This window comes from Stenella coeruleoalba (genome assembly GCF_951394435.1).
Source record: "Stenella coeruleoalba genome assembly, chromosome: 2".
Classification (NCBI taxonomy): Eukaryota; Metazoa; Chordata; class Mammalia; order Artiodactyla; family Delphinidae; genus Stenella; species Stenella coeruleoalba.
The window spans coordinates 74797539-74816030 of NC_137147.1; the positions used below are offsets into that span (position 1 = coordinate 74797539).

The 18492-nt window shown below is 39.3% G+C and overlaps 1 protein-coding gene across 8 annotated transcripts in view; it reads left to right on the forward strand.

Annotated features, from left to right (window-relative positions):
- The window catches only part of SALL2 (spalt like transcription factor 2), an 802697-nt gene that overhangs the window by 511854 nt on the left and 272351 nt on the right, over positions 1-18492 (forward strand). For 7 of the 8 annotated variants that reach the window (XR_013826964.1, XR_013826965.1, XR_013826966.1 and 4 more), the window contains one exon: positions 5271-5418. The gene's annotated coding sequence lies outside the window, so the exon portion shown is untranslated. Of the gene's footprint in view, positions 1-5270; positions 5419-12960; positions 13489-18492 lie in introns of those variants that run through there. The other variant, XR_013826971.1, reaches the window with a different exon arrangement.

Here is an 18492-nt window from a genome sequence, read left to right on the forward strand (position 1 = left end):
AAGAAAACCTTTCATAATGGATTGGGACAAGGCCAGGAATCATTGAATGTTTGGGAGGTGTGCCCAGACTATTCTGCTTATAACAAAGAGAATAAAGTATATCATTTGTCATAGTTTCCACATGACTACTCTTTCCCCATCTGATCAGGGACGTTACTGACAGAGATACAGCAGGCCCCTCTTGCGACTAAACACATGAATGCCGTCACCAGATCCCAGGCAAGTCCACCTACCAGCTTTTGTAAAGTTACTGTACGGATAATGGAAGAGAACAGCTTAGATGTGCGTCTCATGTTACAGATTGGACAGTTTTGGTCATTTAAGTTTTTAGAATGATCACTGTGTGTAACAAGACAATTGTTGCAGTATTTACAGAGTTTTTGCTTTTTTTCATTTTTCAAACCACATGATGTTTCCTTCATTCAGGCAGATGGGTGATTCTCAGCTCATCACTTCAAGGAAAGGATGTACTGCTGGGAAAAAAATAAAGCTGCCTTGCTTACCATTTTATTTCAAAAGTTTTAGTCCTATAGGCAAATCAAAGGACAAGCATCAGTTACAGATTTAGGAGATGATACACTGAAATAATACAAGCTAGCCTACCTGAGGCAAAATAAGCATTTTCTAAGTGGAGCAAGGGGGAGAGGAGAGAGTATCCGAGTAAAGCAAGGAGGCATAAGTATCGATGGGTCCTTGGAGGAACATTGAACCTTGTCCCCTAGAGACATCTTGGAAAGAAAACCACAAGACCTCTGGGCCACTTTCATGTATTAAATAAATCTCAGTGCAGCCCTGGTTAAAACTTCCATCTTCATTTCTCTCTTCTGCTCTTTGAACCTGAGGCTTGACTCCTGGCTGCAGTAAGGTCAGCATGGCTTGCTCTGTTCTCTTCCTCTGCCTTTTTTCTTTGGTTCTAATTCCCTTGAGGTTAGGGAAGAAACAAAAGTTAAGAAGAATTTTTTTAAAATTGCAGACACTTTCTCATTTAACTGGTGTGCACCTTTGGGTGTCACTGCTTTTCTGCCCAACCACTGATGGCCTCGATGTGCAAGCATCCCTGTGAGAGAGCAGCCGGGGACCCTCAGGAGCCTCCTCAAGGCAGGATCTTCCCCTCCCTGTCAGATCCCATTCAGGAAGCACTCCCCATGGCCTCTTGTCTCCCCTTTTCCTGGTGGAGAACTGGCTGATGACTCAGGCCTGCTGCCTTCAGAGGTGGCACCTGTGGGACACAGCACTCACTCCTCCTCACTGTGCCTCATGGAGACACCCAGGCAGCCCCAATGCTGCCCCCCTTCACTGTACCATCCTTCTCTGATTTCCTCATCTTCTGCTTAAGTAGATGCAAAAATAGATCAAAATCTGCTCCAGAAACAGATATCCAAAGACAGAATGCCATGCAGTTTTCCTTTTTACTCCGATGATCTCTGTCTTTAAAAGCAAGTATTTTAGGATAGCGATGTCTGAAGTGGCTCATGGGGAAAGTGGAACACTCTGATGATACTCTTCTCCTGACTGCTGCATCCCTCACATCAGCTAAAGAAGTGAAGATCAGGGGTTGCAGGGTCTGTACAGTTGCTTCTTCATAAATCCTAGAGTGCCTGGCTGTGAGTTGTTCTTAATGGAAAATGGTGAATGCTTAATGCCTCTTGGTCCCTAGTTCTGGGTCCCAGCTGCCAAATTTGTGACAATGAAAAATGCTCCAGAGTACATCTTATTCATCTAAATGGAAAAAAAATGTCTTTGATTCTATAAGTGATTCTAAATAAAGGTTTCTAATTCTTAAGACAAAATAAAAAAATATACATATATAGTCCAATATTTTATATTGTGTAATTTATATATATTATAATAAAATATATTCCAATAATATTAGTAATATCAATTAATATTTACCAATTAGATGAGCTTGAGGAACAAAATTCAATAATAAGCCCTGCACCAACCAAATCACTACAGATACAGGAAAAGGAAAGCCTGGCTGTGAGGATATGGCAGAAGATTAAACATGGTCATAAAACAATTATAAGTCATCAGTGTGGTCTCTCCTGGAAATTATTAGGAGAACTATGAAGGCAGAGGTTAGATAATTATTGTGCTATATTTTGCAGTAAACAAAATTTTCTCAGTGTTGTAAATTGCTTTCTTCAATATGAATTTTAAATATTGTAAAGAATCCAGAAAGAGTAAAAAGATTAATTAAAATTATGAAGTATAATATATTTAACCTTTAGAACAGAGGAGGAAATATTAAGAAATAACTGACTCATGGCCTTTAACATATAGAGAGGTTTTGTTTTTTAATTAAAAATAAAGAATGAAAACAAATAAACAACGAACACTTACAAAAATCTTTGATCCAACAGCGTCCATCATCATAACAATAGCCCTTGGCATAGAATTCAGACTTTCTCCATTTCACGTTTGAGTACCTGCAGTTACAAAAGGCATTCCACTAACAGCTGGCCTAGCTCATTAACGTGACAAAAACTTGCACTTACATCAGTTTTATACCAAATCTCACCATTCATTAAACCATGGATAAATTTCTTTTTGCTGTTGTTGAAAACAAAAGTCATTACCTTGTTTATCATTAAAAAAGAGAGTTTTTTTTTACTAATCAAAATAGGATATGGTTTAATCAGAATAAGGTGTTACGTGCATTAGGTGTCCCCAGGTGGGTTCTGAGGTTCTCTAACCACTTAACATCTAAGTGAATACACAACACATACATTTTCATATCATCCATCCTCCTGAAATTCAGCAGTCTTCCATATTTTTCAGAGTTTTTCAGAGTAAAATCTCCCAGTCACTTGAACCAAAATCATCAAGTAACTCACTAAAAAAGTAAACCCCCAACCTCATGCCAGACCTATTGAATCAGAATCTGTTCATCAGAATAAGACATTTTTTCTAAATGTGATTCTTAAATGTACAGTAAACTTTGACAAATACTGTCCAATTGGTTAACTCTGGAGTTTTTATTTTTTAATCTCATCTTATATTGCCTGCAGCATTTACTTTATCTCAGAAATCCCTTCATCTTTAAACATTCTTAAGCCTTAGTTTACCTCAACTGAGGATGGGTTAATATTACTTTGCGGTTTTTAGATTATAAAATGAGTTGTAAAGTGCTTAGCAATGGACTTGGCATATGGTAAGTGTTCCATAAATGATAATAAAGATGATTGTGGTAATGATGCGAATGACAAAATAAGGGCAGGTGGAAACAAGGATCCCATGATAATTCTCTGATCTCTTTCCCTGAACACATTGGGCAGACTTTAAAGCTGTAAACCCAAAAGATTAAAATTAAACAAAACCAGATGGTGTGGATTAAAGAATACCTCTCTTTCCCTAAATCAGGAAATTTCCACTTCTGCTTTCCTTCTTTGTAGACCTTGCCTCTTCCCCTCCCCACAGGGGAGGGGTGAGGAGGGCTGATTCTGTTGTTCGCAGTCCATTTATGAGTAGGAAATTAGTCCTTAGTCTAACTTAAAATGTAGGACTCAAGACTCCACTCACTCTGCTTATATCGCTTGCATTTTAAGTCTTTGCCTACCTGTGATAATAAACAAATCTAAGGAGAGCTAATTTAGTACGCTGTGATTGGCTACCTCTTTTTCTTTCTCTTTCAGCTCAGATACTTGAAAATCAAGTCAACCCTTGGCTAGTTTGAGGCGTGGCCTATCTCTCCTACTCATCCTTATAGGAATTCTGAGCTTGCTTTTCTGGATTCAGAAGGAAGTAGGAAACTCCACTTAGGCCTGAACCTCAACCCACCTTTCCTGCTTTAGAGGTAATCAGGTCCTGGTTCAGCTGAAAGTCCTTCTTCACTTTCCATTTGTATTAAGCTAATACATATAAGCATCCTCAGGAATCTTCCCAGTGGTGAGCAGGGCAGGATTTGGCCATTCTTACGTCCCTGGAAATATCATCATGGGACATAAAATCCCCACTTCAAATGGAAATTACCAAACATTTTAGTTGAATAATAATGAATATATGACATATCCAAACATGTGGGATACAGCAAAAGCAGTACAGAAGGTCCCTGACTTACGGTTTTCTGACTTTATGATGGTATGAAAGTGATATGCATTAAGTAGAAACCACACTTCAAATTTTGAATTTTGATCTTTTCCTGGGCTAGTATGATGCTCTCTTTTGATGCTGGACAGCTCCCAGCCAGTCACTGGATCACAAGGGTAAACGACCATCACACTACTACTAAACGTAAAATAGATAGCTAGTGCGAAGCAGCTGCATAGCACAGGGAGATCAGCTCCGTGCTTTGTGACCACCTAGAGGTGTGGGATAGGGAGGGTGGGAGGTAGACACAAGAGGTAGGAGATATGGGGATATATGCATATGTATAGCTGATTCACTTTGTTATAAAGCAGAACCTAACACGCCATTGTAAAGCAATTATACTCCAATAAAGATGTTAACAAAAAGAAAACAAAACCGGTCTGAACCCAGACAACCACTCTGCTTTTTGTTTTCAGTACAGTATTCAATAAATTACATGACAGAGTCAGCACCATATTATAAAATAGGCTTTGTGTTAGATAATCTTGCCCAACTGTAGGCTAATATAAGTGTTCTGAGCACGTTCAAGGTAAGCTAGGCTAAGCTATGATGTCCGGAGTTTAGGTGTATTAAATGCACTTTTGACTTAAGATATTTTCAACTTATGATGGGTTTATTGGGACGTAACCCCACTGGAAGTCAAGGAATATTTGTAATTAGAGGCAAATTTATGGATTTAAATTCTATTTGTTAGGAAAGAAGAAATGTTGAGAATCAATAGTCAAACTTGCAACTCAAAGAACTAGAAAAAGTAGCAAGATAAATAAAAAAAAGTAAAGGTAGCAAATAATAAACTATGTGCGGAAATAACAAAATTGACCAACTTTCACAAGAAAAAAAAACAAATATGTAAAGAACCCCTTGCCCGTTAAAGTAACTGAATCCATAATTGAAGGATTATTAAGTTTCTCCCATAAGTGAAACTATGCTTAGATGGCTCACTAGTGAACCTTCTGAAAATTAAAAAAAAATTATTAAAAACCTTGCACAAATTCTTCTATAGATAGAAAAGGACCATAAATTGCAACTTATATAATGAACTATTATCATCTTGATACCAAAATCTGACCTAAACATTTTAATGAAAGACAAAGTTGAATACCGGTATCACTCAGGATCCTGGACAGAATGAACAGTAATCTCTGCTGTCTGGCTGTGTCACAAGATTTCATTCTCCATAGGACTACTTGAAAAGTGGTTCTGGGTGCTAAGTAACTACTTCTTCGAAGAAGGAAAACACCAAAGATGCCCTGATTCCAGAGCCCCAGCTGCAGGGTTTGTGTACAGGCTGCAGGTGCCTGGGGAGCACTGTGTCTTCACAGCACAGAGGTAAGTGGCTGAGTCTTCAGGTTTAGGGGCTGTGATGTGCAGAGAGCTTCCCTTCTTTAACAAGGTGGCTTTCAGTCTTTCGTTCTGCTTTTCGTTCTCAACTGAGTAAAGAGCGAAGAGAAGTACGGGTCCCTTCCCAGGATCCTGTCTATACCACAGTAGCCCGTTAAAATTGCTGACCGTGTAGCTGCAGTTGAGGATGAGACTGTCTCCCTCCTGGATTTTCAGGGTCTGAGGACTCTGCTCCACCTTGTCTTCTCCCCTCAACCCTGTTCAGGAAAACAAAATCAGAAATGAAACAAAGCTTTCACTTCAGCAGTTTTGAAAAATTCCAACAAAAAGCCTGGGATGAGCTGAGACTAAACCCCTCTCTCTTTTCTCTCCAGCTTTGGATAAATGTGCCCTTATGGTTCTCATCTCTTAACCTCCAACTTACAGCCAAGCTGAAGCCACAAGACTATGAATGCACATTCCAGCATGTTCTCCATCCTGATATCACACTCTTGATAGAATTTTAATGGTTCCAAATCTTCTCCCCTGAGGAGCTGCTCCTGTGTCTTAGTTCTCCTTCTCTAATGCACGAGATAGCCTTTCTGTTGGTGGCTCAGCCAATCAAGAGCAAATCCTCTAGTAGCTGTCATGCTTTTGACGGTTAAGGCACTGGAGGAATGAGAGGAATGGAACCACTGCCACCTGGTGGTCACAAACACAAACATCTCACAGGACCCACTCCATGTCCCCTACAAAGACAAAAATTGATGGGAGGACATTTTTTATATTGGTGGGCATAGTGCATATGAGGTTTAAAGTAGTAATCAGAAAAGCCGCCTCTGCCTGCAATTTGAATCGTTTCATTTTTCCTTGTTTGGCCTTTAAAGCTAAACTGCTACCAGAGGTTATAAAAGTTGAACCCAAGCATAGGTGTAATGGATTGTGTTTCTCTTTATAGTACACAAGAATCTCAGCAGATGAGACCTTAAAAGGACTAGAGTGCTGAAAAAAGCGGGGGGATAGAATAGCTGTGGATATGTCTGGAGACCTCTTTGACAGAGAATTGGGAACATAAGTTAAGAAACCATTGCTTCAAATAATTTTATGCCTGGCTACAGGGACCAAGTGTAACTACAACTCAGGGTCACGAACTTGATAGATCTTAGGAGAACAGGAGGGAAGAGCATGGCAGAGGGAAAGCAGAGCTCTCCATTCTAGACCCTGGAGAGATCAGAACATCACAGGGCAGAGTTGGGGAACAGGAAGATATGTATAGCAAAACTAGTATTGTTTAATTTGTTTGGTTCTATGACACTCCGCTGGGTTTTTCGTTTTGTTTTGTTTTTACATCTTTATTGGAGTATAATTGCTTTACAATGCTGTGTTACTTTCTGCTTTATAACAAAGTGAATCAGTTATACATATACATATGTTCCCATATCTCTTCCCTCTTTCGTCTCCCTATCTCCCACCCTCCCTATCCCACCCCTCCAGGCGGTCACAAAGCACCGAGCTGATCTCCCTGTGCTATGCCGCTGCTTCCCACTAGCTATCTACCTTATATTTGTTAGTGTATATATGTCCATGCCTCTCTCTCGCTTTGTCACAGCTCACCCTTCCCCCTCCCCATATCCTCTAGTCCATTCTGTAGTAGGTCTGTGTCTTTATTCCTGTCTTACCCCTAGCTTCTTCATGACATGTTTTTCCTTAAATTCCATATATATGTGTTAGCATACGGTACTTGTCTTTCTCTTTCTGACTTATTTCACGCTGTATGACAGACTGTAGGTCTATCCACCTCATTACAAACAGCTCAATTTCGTTTGTTTTTATGGCTGAGTAATATTCCATTGTATATATGTGCCACACCATCTTTATCCGTTCATCCGATGATGGACACTTAGGTTGTTTCCATCTCCGGGCTATTGTAAATAGAGCTGCAATGAACATTTTGGTACTAGACTCTTTTGGAATTATGGATTTCTCAGGGTATATGCTCAGTATTGGGATTGCTGGGTTACATGGTAGTTGTATTTGTAGTTTTTTAAGGAACGTCCATACTGTTCTCCACAGTGCCTGTATCAATTTATATTCCCACCACCAGTGCAAGAGGGTTCCCTTTTCTCCACACCCTCTCCAGCATTTATTGTTTCTAGATTTTTTGATGATGGCCATTCTGACCGGTGTGACATGATATCTCATTGTAGTTTTCATTTGCATTTCTCTAATGATTAATGATGTTGAGCATTCTTTCATGTGTTTGTTGGCAGTCTGTATATCTTCTTTACAGAAATGTCTATTTAGGTCTTCTGCCCATTTTTGGATTGGGTTGTTTGTCTTTTTGTTATTGAGCTGCATGAGCTGCTTATAAATTTTGGAGATTAATCCTTTGTCAGTTGATCATTTACAAATATATTGTCCCATTCTGAGGGTTGTCTTTTGGTCTTGTTTATGGTTTCCTTTGCTGTACAAAAGCTTTGAAGTTTTATTAGGTCCCATTTGTTTATTTTTGTTTTTATTTCCACTTCTGTAGGAGGTGGGTCAAAAAGGAACTTGCTGTGATTTATGTCATAGAGTATTCTGCCTATGTTTTCCTCTAAGAGTTTGATAGTTTCTGGCCTTACAGTTAGGTCTTTAATCCATTTTGGGCTTATTTTTGTGTATGGTGTTAGGGAGTGATCTAATCTCAAACTTTTACATGTAGCTGTCCAGTTTTCCCAGCACCACTTATTGAAGAGGCTGTCCTTTCTCCACTGTACATTCCTGCCTCCTTTATCAAAGATAAGGTGACCATATGTACTTGGGTTTATCTCTGGGCTTTCTATCCTGTTCCATTGATTTATCTTTCTGTTTTTGTGCCAGTACCATACTGTCTTGATTACTATAGCTTTGTAGTATTGTCTGAAGTCAGGGAGCCTGATTCCTCCAGCTCCGTTTTTCGTTCTCAAAATTGCTTTGGCTATTCGGGGTCTTTTGTGTTTCCATTCAAATTGTGAAAGTTTTTGTTCTAGTTCTGTGAAAAATGCCAGTGGTAGTTTGATAGGGATTGCATTGAATCTGTACATTGCTTTGGGTAGTAGAGTCATTTTCATAATGTTGATTCTTCCAATCCAAGAACATGGTATATCTCTCCATCTATTTGTATCATCTTTAATATCTTCCATCAGTGTCTTATAATTTTCTGCATAGAGGTCTTTTGTCTTCTTAGGTAGGTTTATTCCTAGATATTTTATTCTTTTTCTTGCAGTGGTAAATGGGAGTGTTTTCTTGATTTCACTTTCAGATTTTTCATCATTAGTGTATAGGAATACCAGAGATTTCTGTGCATTAATTTTGTATCCTGTAACTTGACCAAATTCATTGAAGCTCTAGTAGTTTTCTGGTAGGATCTTTAGGACTCTCTATGTATAGTATCATGTAATCTGCAAACAGTGACAGCTTTACTTCTTCTTTTCCGACTTGGATTCCTTTTATTTCCTTTTCTTCTCTGATTGCTGTGGCTAAAACTTCCAAAACTATGTTGAATAAGAGTGGTGAGAGTGGGCAACCTTGTCTTGTTCCTGATTTTAGTGGAAATGCTTTCAGTTTTTCACCATTGAGGATGATGTTGGCTGTGGGTTTGTCATATATGGCCTTTATTATGTTGAGGAATGTTCCCTCTATGCCTACTTTCTGCAGGGTTTTTATCATAAATGGGTGTTGAAAGCTTTCTCTGCATCTATTGAGATGATCATATGGTTTTTCTCCTTCAGTTTGTTAATATGGTGTATCACATTGATTTGCGTATATTGAAGAACCCTTGCATTCCTGGAATAAATCCCACTTGATCATGGTGTATGATCCTTTTAATGTGCTGTTGGATTCTGTTTGCTAGTATTTTGTTTAGGATTTTTGCATCTATGTTCATCAGTGATATTGACCTGTAGTTTTCTTTCTTTGTGACATCTTTGTCTGGTTTTGGTATCAGAGTGATGGTGGCCTCGTAGAATGAGTTTTGGAGTGTTCCTCCCTCTGCTGTATTTTGCAAGCGTTTGAGAAGGATAGCTGTTAGCTCTTCTCTAAATGTTTGGTAGAATTCGCCTGTGAAGCCACCTGGTCCTGGGCTTTTGTTCGTTGGAAGATTTTTAATCACAGTTTCAATTTCAGTGCTTGTGATTGGTCTGTTCATATTTTCTATTTCTTCCTGATTCAGTCTTGGCAGGTTGTGCATTTCTAAGAATTTGTCCATTTCTTCCAGGTTGTCCATTTTATTGGCATAGAGTTGCTTGTTGTAATCTCTCATGATGTTTTGTATTTCTGCAGTATCAGTTGTTACTTCTCCTTTTTCATTTCTAATTCTATTGATTTGAGTCTTCTCCCTTTTTTTCTTGATGAGTCTCCCTAATGGTTTATCAATTTTGTTTATCTTTTCAAAAAACCAGCTTTTAGTTTTTTTGATCTTTGCTATTGTTTCCTTCATTTCTTTTTCATTTATTTCTGATTTGATTTTTATGATTTCTTTCCTTCTGCTAACTTTGGGGGTTGTTTGTTCTTTCTCTAATTGCTTTAGGTCCAAGGTTAGGTTGTTTATTCGAGATGTTTCCTATTTCTTAAGGTAGGATTGTATTGCTATAAACTTCCCTCTTAGTACTGCTTTTGCTGCATCCCATAGATTTTGGGTCGTCATGTCTCCATTGTCATTTGTTTCTAGGTATTTTTTTATTTCCTCTTTGATTTCTTCAGTGATCACTTCGTTATTAAGTAGTGTATTGTACATCCTCCATGTGTTTGTATTTTTTACACATCTTTTCCTGTAATTGATATCTAGTCTCATAGCGTTGTGGTCGGAAAAGATACTTGATACAATTTCAATTTTCTTAAATTTACCAAGGCTTGATTTGTGACCCAAGATATGATCTATCCTGGAGAATGTTCCATGAATACTTGAGAAAAATGTGTATTCTCTTGTTTTTGGATGGAATGTCCTATAAATATCAATTAAGTCCATCTTGTTTAATGTATCATTTAAAGCTTGTGTTTCATTATTTATTTTCATTTTGGATGATCTGTCCATTGGTGAAAGTGGGGTGTTAAAGCCCCCTACTATGAATGTGTTACTGTTGATTTCCTCTTTTATGGCTGTTACTATTTGCCTAATGTATTGAGGTGCTCCTATGTTGGGTGCATAAATATTTACAATTGTTATATCTTCTTCTTGGATCGATCCCTTGATCATTATGTAGTGTCCTTCTTTGTCTCTTCTAATAGTCTTTATTTTCAAGTCTATTTTGTCTGATATGAGAATTGCTACTCCAGCTTGCTTTTGGTTTCCATTTGCATGAAATACCTTTTTCCATCCCCTTACTTTCAGTCTGTATGTGTCTCTAGGTCTGAAGTGGGTCTATTGTAGACAGCAAATATATGGGTCTTGTTTTTGTATCCATTCAGCCAATCTGTGTCTTTTGGTGTGAGCATTTAGTCCATTTACATTTAAGGTAATTATCGATATGTATGTTCCTATTCCCATTTTCTTAATTGTTTTGGGTTCGTTATTGTAGGTCTTTTCCTTCTGTTGTGTTTCTTGCCTAGAGAAGTTTCTTTAGCAGTTGTTGTAAAGCTGGTTTGGTGGTGCTGAACACTCTCAGCTTTTCCTTGTCTGTAAACGTTTTAAGTTCTCCATCACATCTGAATGAGATCCTTGCTGGCTAATCTTGGTTGCAGGTTTTTCTCCTTCATCACTTTAAATATGTCCTGCCAGTCTCTTCTGGCTTGCAGAGTTTCTGCTGAAAGATCAGCTTTTGACCTTATGGGGATTCCCTTGTGTGTTATTTGTTGTTTTTCCCTTGCTGCTTTTAATATGTTTTCTTTGTATTTAATTTTTGACAGTTTGATTAGTATGTGTCTTGGTGTGTTTCTCTTTGGATTTACCCTGTATGGGACTCTCTGTGCTGCCTGGACTTGATTAACTATTTCCTTTTCCATACTAGGGAAGTTTTCATCTATAATCTCTTCAAATATTTTCTCAGTCCCTTTCTTTTTCTCTTCTTCTTCTGGAATCCCTATAATTTAAATGTTGGTGCATTTAATGTTGTCCCAGAGGTCTCTGAGACTTTCCCAGTTCTTTTCATTCTTTTTTCTTTATTCTGCTCTGCAGTAGTTATTTCCACTATTTTATCTTCCAGGTCACTTATCTGTTCTCCTGCCTCAGTTATTCTGCTATTGATCCCATCTAGAGTATTTTTAATTTCATTTATTGTGCTGTTCATCGTTGTTTGTTTCATCTTTAGTTCTTCTAGGTCCTTGTTAAATGTTTCTTGCATTTTGTCTATTTCCAAGATTTTGGATCATCTTTACTATCATTATTCTGAATTCTTTTTTAGGTAGACTGCTTATTTCCTCTTCATTTGTTAGGTGTGGTGGGTTTTTATCTTGCTCCTTCATCTGCTGTTTTTCTGTCTTCTCATTTTGCTTATCTTACTGTGTTTGGGGTCTCCTTTTTGCAGGCTGCAGTTTCGTAGTTCCCGTTGTTTTTGGTGTCTGTTCCCAGTGGCTAAGGTTGGTTCAGTGGGTTGTGTAGGCTTCCTGGTGGAGGGGACTAGTGCCTCTGTTCTGGTGGATGAGGCTGGATCTTGTCTTTCTGGTGGGCAGGTCCACGTCTGGTGGTGTGTTTTGGGGTGTCTGTGGACTTATTATGATTTTAGGCAGTCTCTCTGCTAATGGGTGGGATTGTGTTCGTGTCTTGCTAGTTGTTTGGCATAGGATGTCCAGCACTGTAGCTTGCTGGTCGTTGAGTGAAGCTGGGTGCTAGTGTTGAGATGGAGATCTCTGGGAGATTTTCGCCATTTGATATTATGTGGAGCTGGGAGGTCTCTTGTGGACCAGTGTCCTGAAGTTGGCTCTCCCACCTCAGAGGCACAGCACTGACTCCTGGCTGTAGCACCAAGAGCCTTTCATCCACACGGCTCAGAATAAAAGGGAGAAAAAGTAGAAAGAAAGAAAGAATTAGTAGAAGTAGAAAGAAAAAGAAAGGAGGGAGAGAGGAAGGAGGGAAGGAAGGAAAACAGAAAGAAAGAAGATAAAGTAAAATAAGATAAAACATAATAAAGTTATTAAAATTAAAAAAATAATTATTGAGAGAAAAAAAAGAAAAAAAAATTAAAAAAAAAAACGGATGGATAGAACCCTAGGGCAAATGGTGGAAGCAAAGCTATACAGACAAAATCCCACACAGAAGCATACACATACACACTCACAAAAAGAGGAAAAGGGGAAAAAATCATAAATCTTCCTCTCAAATTCCACCTCCTTAATTTGGGATGATTCGTTGTCTATTCATGTATTCCACAGATGCAGGGTACAATCAAGTTGATTGTGGAGTTTTAATCCGCTGCTTCTGTGGCTTCTGGGAGAGATTTCCTTTTCTCTTCTTTGTTCTCACAGCTCCCAGGGACTCAGCTTTGGATTTGGCCCCGCCTCTGCGTGTAGGTCACCGGAGGGCGTCTGTTCTTCGCTCAGACAGGGCGGGGTTAAAGGAGCCGCTGACTCTGGGGCCCTCACTCAGGCGGGGCGGAGGGAGGGGCACGGAGTGCGGGGCGAGCATGCGGCGGCAGAGGCCGGTGTGACGTTGCACCAGCCTGAGGCGCGCAGTGCGTTCTTCCGGGAGAGTTGTCCCTGCATCCTGGGACCCCGGCTGTGGCGGGCTGCACAGGGTACCCGGAAGCGGGGTGTGGAGAGTGACCTAACTCACACACAGGCTTCTTGGTGACGGCAGCAGCAGCAGCCTTAGCGTCTCCTGCCCGTCTCTGGGGTCTGCGCTTTTAGCCGCGGCTGGCGCCCGTCTCTGGAGCTCCTTTAAGCAGTGCTCTTAATCCCCTCTCCTCGCGCACCAGGAAACAAAGAGGGAAGAAAATGTCTCTTGCCTCTTCGGCAGGTCCAGACTTTTCCCCGGACTCCCTCCCGGCTAGCCGTGGCGCACTAACCCCCTGCAGGCTGTGTTCTCGCCACCAACCCCAGTCCTCTCCCGGCGCTCCGACCGAAGCCCGAGCCTCAGCTCCCAGCCCCGCCTGCCCCGGCGGGTGAGCAGACAAGCCTCTCGGCCTGGTGAGTGCCGGTCGGCCCTGACCCTCTGTGCGGGAATCTCTCCGCTTTGCCCTCGGCACCCCTGTTGCTGTGTTGTCCTCTGTGGTTCCGAAGCTTTCCCCCTCCGCCACCCGCAGTCTCTGCTCGCGAAGGGGCTTGCCAGTGTGTGGAAACGTTTCCTCCTTCACAGCTCCCTCCCACTGGTGCAGGCCCCGTCCCTATCCTTTTGTCTCTGTTTATTCTTTTTTCTTTTGCCCTACCCATGTATGTGGGGGGTTTCTTGCCTTTTGGGAGGTCTGAGGCCTTCTGCCAGCGTTCAGTAAGTGTTCTGTAGGAGTTGTTCCACGTGTAGATGTATTTCTGGTGTATCTGTGGAGAGGAAGGTGATCTCCGCGTCTTACTCTTCCGCCATCTTCCCGGAAGCCCCACTCCATTGGGTTTTGTCATTGAACATGTGTTGATGTTGCAGAGTTGACCACCATTTATATAAGCTCTCTTCAGACTTGCCCAAAGAGCACACTCTACCCCCATTAGCTACAACCCAGAAAAAGAACATCAACTCTCAGACGCACTGCTTTAATGTCACTTCATCCCTCACCCACTCAGGGACTAGAAAAGAATAAGCTGCACAGAATTATTGCACTAACAGTGTAGGTAAGGGGTTTGTTGTTCTTTGACTTTTTCTTTGAAAATCTGATAATTTCTCAGTGATCTGAAAGTCATTAATCTAACTTGTATCCATTTTCTCATCCTTTGATTTGATTTATTCTAGTCACACTTAGCAAACTCTGACTCTTATAAATCATATTTAAAAGGCTGTGTTTCTCTGTTTCTGAACGTGTGTCTCAGAAAGAACGTGAAAAAGATAACTGCAAGATTAATGCAGGAGCTCTTTGTAGGATAGACTCTAAAAGACCCAGAAGCTGAATGTGTCATGTGTAATGAAACCAAGGAAATGATTTACAGTTGTGATTTTTATGAAATTTGTTTGTAATTAAAAAAAAATTTTTTTTAATTTGAAATAATTACAGATTCATAGAAGTTTCCAAAAATGTACAGGGAGACTCTGTGTACTCTTCACCCTGTGTCCTCCGGGGGTCTCTAAACCAGGAAGTTAACATTGGTACAACACACAGGGCTTATTAGATTTCCACAGTTTACATGCAGCCATTTGTGTGTGTGTATGTACTTCTAAGCAATTTTACACATGTACAGATTCATGCATTCATGTATATCACATGTATAGCTTCACTGCCACAATCAAGATGCACAGCTGTTTCATAACCACAAGGCTTCCTCATGCCACCCCTTTGTAGCCACACCCACCCCTTCCCTAGTCCTTAACCCCTGATAATCACTAACCTGTTCTTCATCCCTACGATTTTGTTATTTTAATAATGTTATATAAATGGAATTATATAGAAGTAAGCATTGAGATTTTTTTCACTCAGAATGAGTAGTAAAAACATGAGATTTGTTCAGGTATTAGTGTGTATCCAACCTGTTTGTTTCTTTTTATTTCTGAGTAGTATTCCATGGTAGGGACGTCCCACAGTTTGTTTAACCAGTCACCTACTAAGGGACATCAGGTTTCCATATTTTGGCTGCTATGAATAAAGCTGTTATGAATATTCAGGTACAGATTTTTATGTAAATAAAGTCTTCTATTTATCTAGGATAAGTGTCCAAGTCTGCATTACATGTTTAGTTTTATAAGAAATTACCAGGCTATTTTCCAGAGTGCCTGTATCATTCTGTATTCCCATCAGCAGTTTATGAGTGATCCAGTTTTCCCCACGTTTGCCAGAATTAGGTGTTGTCACTATTTTTTATTTTACCCCACTGATAGTTGTATAGTGATATTTCATTGTGGTTTTAATTTGTGTTTCTCTGATGGCTAATGATGTTGCGCATCTTTTCATGTGCTGATTTGCAATCTGTATATCCTCGTTGGTGAAATATCAATCTGAGTCTTTCACCCGTTTTTCTAATTGGTTGTTCATTTTCTATACCATTTAGCTTTTAGAGTTCTTTATATATTCTAGATACAAGTACTATGTCAGATACATGGTTTGTAAATATTTACCTCCAGTCTGTAGCTTCTCTTTTCATATGCTTAACAGGGTCTTTTGTAGAGGAAAAGTTTTTAAATTTGATTCAGTTAGGGGTGTGTGTGTGTGTGTGTATGTGTGTGTATGTGTGTATCATGCTTTTGGTGTGAAATCTAAGATCTACTTAGCCCCAGGCCTGAAGATTTTCTCTTATTTTTTTTCAAGTTTCATAGTTTATATTTTACATTTAAGTCTATGATCCATTTTGAGTTGATTTTTATAATGTATATTTTTAAGAAGATCTTTTTTAGAAAAGAGGAATCTGTCATCATCTTTGTCTTAAGCTTTACGTATTTGCTGTTATCAAGTAACTAGTTCAAAGCAACATAACCAAAATGTAGCTTGAGCACTTCTCATAAAAGACTGAAAAAAACTTTTATGCTTTGAGCCTGTGAGCTTCCCTTTTTATACTTACTGTGATTTCTCTAAATTAAAAGTAAAGTTAAAACTATAGTACAAACCCAAACCCTTCTCACATATCAGCCTCTGAAATCATCTATCATGTATTACAGGGCAATGTTTTCTAGTAGAGATTTGGAAAATCGTTACATCTATCTTATGATCGAGGATAACTGTAATCTTTCCTAAAATTCACATTCTTTTAAACTTTAAAATTCTCTGAGAAAACAAATGCCTATTAATATTTAAGTCATCAAAGTGAACTAAAGTGAGAGTCTCTTCCTTGTCTATAACTTCTTTCCTATAATTGAGCATGTGTTTCTTGAAAAAGAGAATATTCTCTACAAATTGTCCCAAGAAAGAGAATTCCCTCTTTCTCTTATTACTTTTTGCTAAAATTACATGCTTCCATCTACCTTTTTTCACAGTCACCATTCCAAGGTCAAATAGCTCATTTCCCCAAGGATGTAGTGATTCTTCTTTCTACTGTGCCAGAGGCAGAGTCCTGATTTTTGCTCTCATAGGAGAACTTTTAAAATACCAGTATTACACCTGAGGATAATACTTCCTAAAAGTTTTCTTAAGGGTTGAGAATCCAGGAAGGTAAAAGGATTCTTGATTGAAATAATTCAGCCCTTGGAACCAGAATCAGGAAGTTAGAAAAACAGACAAGACTTTTTTCTTGTCTCAGGCTAGGACTCCCAGTGGCAGGAATATCTACCCCCAAACTAGGGTACTAGACTGGAAATTAAAAATATACAAAGAAGCAGAACAAGTGATGGCAATGGTAAAGATAAATAGAAACAGATAGTTTAACTCCATCCAGTTGTACTCATGGGCAACATCTAGTGTATGGAGAACACCTATTATAAAAAGGTCATTTCCTTTGAGCCCTAGAAATTAGGATGGAAAGGAAAATATTGGGACTCAAATAGAACTAAGTTAACTGTGATTTTCTTTCGGCCTGGACCACTCCCCCACTCTCTGCCCACTACCACCCTTAGCGTTATAGCACTCATATCTCTAGCCACAGGAAATAAATATTTGAGGCTGAAATTCTAAGATAAAAGCTCTAGAGAAGAAAGCAGAAAAGAGATGATGCAGGAATACGTCATCACCAGGTGAAACCGGAAGACTCACCAATAAGAGGGACTTCCAAGTCCACAAGAAAATGAATTCGATATACATCTTCCTATAGACTCACTCAGGTGATGAAGATGGCTCTGTCTACGCCAACAAGAGGGAGACCATCTAATTGCAAACCTGAAAATAGTACCATATGACGAAAATCTGTACAAACAGAAAGGGGATTTATGGTACATGGAAATAGAAGTATCCTTATGGTGATGAGAACTGGACGAATACAAGAACTAATTGATACACAATTATCTAACAGCATCCAAAGGGTAGAAGCTCTGTATCTGTTGATATTATCAATTAATTCATTCTTCAGTTAGCCAGTGTTTAATGTGCAACCACTATGTGCCATGTACTGTGTAATGTACAATACATACATGTTTCCTGACTGTATGAAACTCACAGTTATAGGCATAACAGGAATTTTAGAAGTCTATACATAAGTATAGATATAGATGTAGATTACAAAAACATATTAATTGCAACATTTCCTTTTGTCTTGGACTTGGAAGAGAGCCTTCAGTACATGAGAACCCATGGAGACAGTCCACAATACATGCTTGGGTACATTTCCAAAACATATATGAAGTGCATTTGTTCAACTTTCCTTAGCCTATCATGCAGAGTAATGATATATGAGAAAACTGATAATCCACTGAAGAGTTAGAGCAAACAGAAGTGAAGCTGTGATGGTGTGTCTTCCTCAATCTTCCTCAAGCCAAGTTAGAGGAGATTCAGAAGATTGGCTCAGAGAGTTTGAAATGAATCCCCTGGAGTTTGGAGGATTCAGAGGGTCACACTAGGTGGCAATGACAATTTCTCTCACTTTACTGTACTTATGGCCAGAATGCTGATTACTCTGTTATTTTTATCTCTGTGTATATGTGACAGAAAGGTGGCTCGTACTTGTTAAATTGAGTGAGAAGCTAGAGAAAGTAGATGATGAGGTATGACACGGAGTCATGTAGACATGAGTAAAATGTCAGAGAGAGAGAGAATAACACAAAGAGAGGACACAGTCTAGAGCTAAACCTTGCAGACACACAATAGTTAATGACTGGAAGCGAGATGAAGGTGTGTGCGGGAGTGAGAGAGGAAACAGCCCAAGAAGTAGGTACAAACCTCAGAGAGTGTTTGGTCAGAGAAGAAGCTGTTTTTCTAAGAAAGAGAGAAACTTTCTGTAAGGAAGAGAGGATTTGAAGCAAGAGTAAATGGTCACAACTCATGTGTCTAAAGTTTCTCAGAGGTCAGCAATGATGAGGTTTGGAAATTTCGGTTGATTTACAACACCAAGGTTATTAGCACCCTTTGAGGGCTTAGCTAGTGGAGGAATTAAAGCCAGATAGATATATGTATATCCTTTAATCCAGAAATTCGA